The sequence below is a fragment of the Crocodylus porosus genome, unplaced genomic scaffold (genome assembly GCF_001723895.1).
Source record: "Crocodylus porosus isolate Cpor-Errol unplaced genomic scaffold, CroPor_comp1, whole genome shotgun sequence".
Classification (NCBI taxonomy): domain Eukaryota; kingdom Metazoa; phylum Chordata; order Crocodylia; family Crocodylidae; genus Crocodylus; species Crocodylus porosus.
Window position 1 is genome coordinate 193,577,323 of NW_017728906.1, and position 6,592 is coordinate 193,583,914.

Consider the following 6,592-nt stretch of genomic DNA (forward strand, 5'->3'; position numbering starts at 1 on the left):
GTAGTAATCAATGACTTGATGTGTAGTTGGCAACCAGTATCAAGTGGAGTGCCCCAGGGTTTGGTCCTGGGGCTGATTTCATTCAATATAATCATCAACGACCTGGAAGACGGCACAGTGCACCCTCAGCAAGTTTGAAGATGACACAAAGCTGGGGAATAGTAGACATGCTGGAGGATAGGGCTAGGATTCAGAGTGACCTAGACAGATTGGAGGATTGGGCCAAAAGAAATCTCATGAGGTTCAACAAGGACAAGTACAAAGTCCTGCATCTAGGATGCAACAATCCCATGCACGGGTACAGGCTGGTGGCTGACTGGTTGGACAGCAGCTCTGCAGAAAAGGACCTGGGGGTTACAGAGGAAAATAAGCTGAACATGAGCCAGCAGTGTGCCCTTGTTGCCAAGAAGGCTAATGGCATCCTGGCCTGCATTGGTAGGTGTGTTGCCAGCAGGTCAAGGGAAGTGATTATTTCCCTCTATGCAGCACCGGTGAGGCCACATCTGGAGTATTGTGTTCAGGGGGCCCCTCACTACAGAAAGGATGTGGACAAATTGAAGAGAGTCCAGCAGAGAGCAACAAAAATGGTGAGGGACCTGGGGGCCATGACTTATGAGGGAAGACTAGGGGAACTGGGCTTATTTAGTCTAGAGAAGAGGAGACTGAGAGGGGATTTAATAGCAGCCTTCAACTACCTGAAGGGAGGCTCTAAATCTAGACAGTTCTCAGCCCTGGCAGATTACAAAACAAGGAGCAAGAAAGAAAGTCTCAAGCTGCAGCAAGGGAAGTTTAGATTAGATATCAGGAAGAATTGATCTCATTGGGAGGGTAGTAAAACACTGGACCAGGGTACACAGAGAGGTGGTGGACTCTTCTTCCTTGGAAATTTTTGAGACCCAGCTAGACAAAGCTTGGCTGGGATGATCTAGTTGGGGATAATCTTGCTTTGAGCAGAGGGTTGGACTAGATGACCTCCTGAGGTCCCTTCCAACCCTCGTTTTTCTTTGATTCTGTGCCTTTTGAAAGTTAATGAAACTGGTGATGAGAGGAGCCTACTATTTATCTCCTATGACGATCCTCAACTCATCTACACAGGATGTCTTCAGCTTGCATCCAGACTGCTGTTACATTCACTGCCTTTAATCTTATGCAGTGTGACACTGCACACGTCTTTCTCTATGATAGAGAGCAGTTTGACTCATCTTCTGATGTGGCAGTCAGTAAAGTCACTCTTTTGGGTAGCCTGACAATGATTCCATGTTTACAGGCCTCAAGGAAGGGTTTCTTTTCCCTAGATTTCATTAAACAGCTGTCAGTTTTGTCCGGGTGATTTCTTTCCTTGTCTTGGCTGTCTCCTGCCACTTTCCTGCTTTTCAGATTCTTGGATTATTACCGGTATTTCTAACATTCCTATTGCACTGATATGAATGTCACGTTGTTGGGGCACATATGTTTCAGCCAAACTGGTACTGAGGCAGGGTGGGTCTGTTGAGGACTTTTTAAAAATGCTCTGCCAATTTGTTCTTGTGTCTGCCTCAGTTGCGAATATTCTTCCACCTTTGCTTTCAGCTGGCCTATTTTCTGTTTTGAAATGTCCACATGGGGCTTTAGTCATGTGCTAATTGGCTTAAAGTAATGTCTCCTACCGTAGTTTCAGCTTCAGCCTCTAAGCCTTCATTTTCTCTCTGCTTCTCTTCCCTTGGATTGCTTTCCACTGAGAAGAGAAGTGTGATCATTTTTAAATGACACCTTTCAGAATAGTAAATCCAATACCAAATACTACTATTAAGGTATTTCTATGATTGGATTCTTAATTAACATACTTTGGCATATCTCTGGTGTCTGCTGTCTACATGAAAGAGACCATTTCTAAATCTTTTGGCCAGACTCTCATGTAACTCAGCTAAATTGCAACAGCTGACAAGCTGTCCCACTGTATCCTGGCCAGAAGAGTCAGGTCCTTAACAAAAAACAGTAAGATAATCTTGAGGCAGAGGCACTCTTTTCCACAGGTTTAATTTACATGTAAGAAGTGAAATTTGAAGCTGGGAAGCATTTGTCAAATACTAGATTGTTTCTGCAAATCAAGGACTTTTCAGTCCAGTGAGGGGTGCCAAGTTCCCAAGTGGTGCATCAGCTAGCCTTAGACAAACCAGTTTACTTTACTTATGTTAATTATAAAGCTTCATTCTGGGATGTTCAAAGTGACCCCCTTTTCTTAGCAGTCACAATCCAGCAATTACCTGGAACAAAAGAAAATAAAAGCAAACAAGATATCTTGGGTACAATTTTAGAAGAAGTTTATTCTTAAAATTATAGCCAATCCATGCAGCAGAAAAAACTTACATTTACAGTCAACCCTGAATCCAGTGAGTATTACAAACTGTACTTCAAAGACTTTAAGGAGACTCCACTGAATTGCTGAGCAGGTGAACAGAACATACGGAAGGCAGAGTTAACATGAAATGTAAAAATATACTCATTAAGTCAAACAGGCAGGCAGGATTGCCCTCACGCTTCATCTATATTTTATCAGGTCATATGCCAGTTAGTATATTCAGAATATTCTGCATTGCTATAAGACAAAGCATGTCTGTGCTGCAAAGGAATATCATAATGAAGACGGGAAGCTTGGAGTCACAGGGAGACAGGAGGAGTCAGATCAGGAGCTGATGGAACTGACAGCAAATGTTATCAGCTATTAACACGATGAACTTCTTCACTCGGCTTTTGCAGAACATCATGATTATGATCTTTAGCAACAGGATATCAGAATTTGAGAAAATTCAGTGGGTACCAATCTTTCTGTCTAGGTTTTTAGAGAGTTGTCTGTCACTGTGGTGTCTGAGCACTAAACTGAGAAGACAGTATTTTATGTGCCTTACTGTTGAGCTGACAATTGTTCTGCCTTCAATACAGATTTAGCATTTTCTGTGCATGGCAACTTCTGTCAACCAAGCACCACTTTTTGTCATAGAATTCCACTTTTAAAGCACAACAAGAACAAGTAAATGTGGGATCTAACTCAATAAAAGCCAGATACTACATACTACATCTGTATGAATGCACCGTTTTCACAAGTCCTATTTTTGGTTAGAACAACTGCTGCATCCAGCAGGTAAATTTATACCATTCTGTATAGTCTGGCGTATGGAGCTGTGACACACTCCTGCGTTTCATGCAGGATTCTGTGCTTTGTGATCTATTATCTGTAGAAGCAGGAGTGTAGGACCATGAACTTTAGCGTCTTTCTAGTGAACATATATATTAAAAAAACAACAACTTGCACTTCTGACAACTTACTTCCCTGGTGTCTGTCTGTGTCTTAACTAATTATAATTCAAAAGGAGGAGATTCCATGGGCTTTTCTGAAGAGCAGGTTAGACAGACACTGGATTGGGATGGCTGAATCAGGGACAGTCCTGCCTAAGCAGCGGGTTGGACCAGATGACCTTCTGAGGTCCCTTCCACACCTACTAGTCTTATGATTCTGTAAACGCATACAATTAGCTGACATGCTATGGTCCCTTACATATGGCCTTGCAAAAATCAAGGCTGTAGTTACAGTACCCAAAGACCTATGTATAAACCTTTTCAGGATAAGGGCTTGTATGAGTTTATAGGTATTTGGTTGGTTGGGTGAGTGTGCCAAAAGAACAATCAAAGACTGCTCTTTGGACATGACCCTACCATGTAAAAGAACCACGTTTACACCAAATTCAGACTTCAGATATTTTTCAAGTGAATCAATTTTAGTTAGTGAGGTTGAATCAATTTTAGTTAGTGAGGTTGAAAATATCAGGGTCTTTCCTTGAAATTTGACCCGTTTCTATTAAAAAAGATTCCTATCATTAAGCTACAATTGTGAAATTTTAGATATATAGTAAATCATAGATTTAAAAAAAATATAGGCTCAGATGGTCTACCTATTTACCCTCTAGCTCAGGGGTGGGTAAAATATGGCCTGTGGGCTGCATGTAGCCCATGGTGGGTCCCTGAGTCCTGCCTGGCCCAGGCACTGCTCACCCCTGGTGTGTCCTACTGCCCCCTGGGTACACAGCAGGGCTGGGGCTGCTCCGCAGAGGGACTGCATTTTTAGGCAGCCCAGGACAAGGTGGCTCCTTCCAGCTGCTGCCACCACTGGCCCCAGCACTACGGTACTGGTGGGGACCCAGCCCACCCTGCGCCTGCTCCAGACTTGCCCACCCAGGCTGAGCAGCAGCAGCAGCAGTGACAGCGGCTGCCAGGAAGAAACTGTTGCTTGGCATGGGAGAAAAGGAGCTTGTCTTTTTCACCGCCGCTGGGCCCTTCCTGTTCCAGCTGCCCGCAGCCTGCACTGTGCAGGGTTGCCCTGCATCTCTGCTGCCATCACTGGTGCCCAAGTTGCTCTGTGGCTGCTCTGCACTGTCCCTGCTGCCCTGCTGGGCAGCCCAGAGGTGGCAATGATGGCAGCAGAGATGCAGGACAGCCTGGCCTGATGTGGGCTCCGGGTGACAGCAGCAGAAAGGGCCTGGCAGTGGTGAGGGGAAGAGGCCACTTTTGCCCTATGCTGAACAACAGTTTCTGCCTGGCTGCTACCACTGCTGCTGCTTCTCAGCGTGGGTGGGTGGGTCCAGAGCAGGTGTGGGGCGGGCTGAGTCAGGGTTGTGTGTGTGAGTCCCCATCAATATCCTGGGGCTGGGACCAGTGGCAGCGGCAGCTGGAAGAAGCTGCCACTGCTTGGGCTGCTTGAAAAGGCAGCTCAGCCATGGAGCCACCCTAGCTCTGCTATGTTCCCAAGGGGTAGCAGGATGCACCATGAGTAGGCAGCGCTTGGGCCAGGTGGGGCAAAGGGCTAGACAAAGGCCCTCTGGCAGCAGGCCTTGCATCAGGGGGTGGGGAAGGCAGCTGACTCCAGCGTGTGGGGCTTCCTTCCCATGCTGTGGAAGTGTAGGGACTGTACGTGCATGGCGGGGCCTGCTGGCGATAGAAATGGCCCAGTGGGGGCTGCACCCTTCACAGTGATGTGCAGCACTGGCCAGAGCCACCCTGTACTGGGCACCAGCACCCTGAGTGCCTCTGCTTGCTGCTGCATCATGGGGGGGGGGGGTTCCTCACACCCCACAAACACCACACATGCATACCCTGCTCCCCCAACATACCCAATGCCCCCCCACACAGCCACACCCCTTCATACTCCCCTACATCCCCAACCACACCCCCCCACAATATACAAGACTAAGAATTCAGTTATTATGCAATCACTTCTACACACAGTATGAAAATACAGATCATGACAACAGTATTTTTTGTAATAAAATTGGAATACATTATTGTAGGCATATGACTTTTACTGTATGATTTTTTTTTCTGTTTTTTAGATGGCACCCCCCCCTACAATAAAGTATTTGGGGGACTTCCGGTAGGAAAGGTCAGGGTTAGGGGGGAACTTCTGGCCCCAAGATGGCAACCAAGGGGCAGGGCAACTGCCAATGTGTGGGGCTACCTTCAAAAACTCAACAAACCTCGTTAAGTGGCTTTCCACCTGAAATAATTGCCTACCCTTGCTCTACCACATATTGATAGATTGGTGTGTGATTTCACAGGCACGTGAATTTTAGGATTTTACTCATCATTTTTGGGCATTGTCAGTTGCATAACAAAGGCCATGGATGTCTCCTTATATATTTAGCTTATTTTATGATTGAATTACAGCCTGTCTTTTAGGAAGACATTCAGCCTTGATTAGAAGACTAATTTGCTACATCTTCCGGTAGTCTGTTCCAGAGGTTATAAGAAATGAACTCATAAGGCCAAATTCTGTTTCACCTGTTAGGCATTTAATTGGATTCATGCATCTAAATGTGATCTATTCCACCCTGTTCAAGTCCCTGAAAATCCATGAATATCTATACTTTTGTAACTTATCGTAACCTTAAGACTGAGTGATAAAAAACAGTGAAGAGGAAGAGGACTCAACCAGCATTAACTGTTTTTTAGGGGTTTGGATTAGAATACAATTGCTTAGGAATGTAAGCCCTTTTGTATGCCTAATAGGTGGAATGGTATCTGGGCTATAGTTTGTAGTCACTAGATACATTCATGAAATTGCAATACATGTGACATACTTGCACTGAAATTTGAATTGTTGATATATTTGAATTGTTGATATACTTTTTCTTAAATTAAGCCTAGACAGGGCCATCCCTGAGGGGAAGGAATGAATCTGTGCTTTGGGGGCCCCGTGGACAGTGTCGTACAGGCCCCACCATGACTGCCATGTGTCACCACTGCTCACCAATGCTGGCTCTGCCATGGCTGGGTGCTGCTGGCTCCGGCTGCTCACCCTGCTTTCCCCCTCCCCAGGCCCTGCACAGGCTGATATTCTGTGAACCCTGCACACCCCTAGGGACAGCACTGGGCCTAGATTATACAGCTGATAGCAGTAGCATAATTTGGTTGGAGGCTGGGAGTATGGCATGACTGGGGGCAGCAGCCCAGGATGCTGTCATTTTGGGGAGGTGCAAAAATAGCCATCATCATGTTAGAAATATTATTAGAAATGCATAATGAATAGAGTGTTGTTAGAACTGCACAGTTTGCATCTCGTACC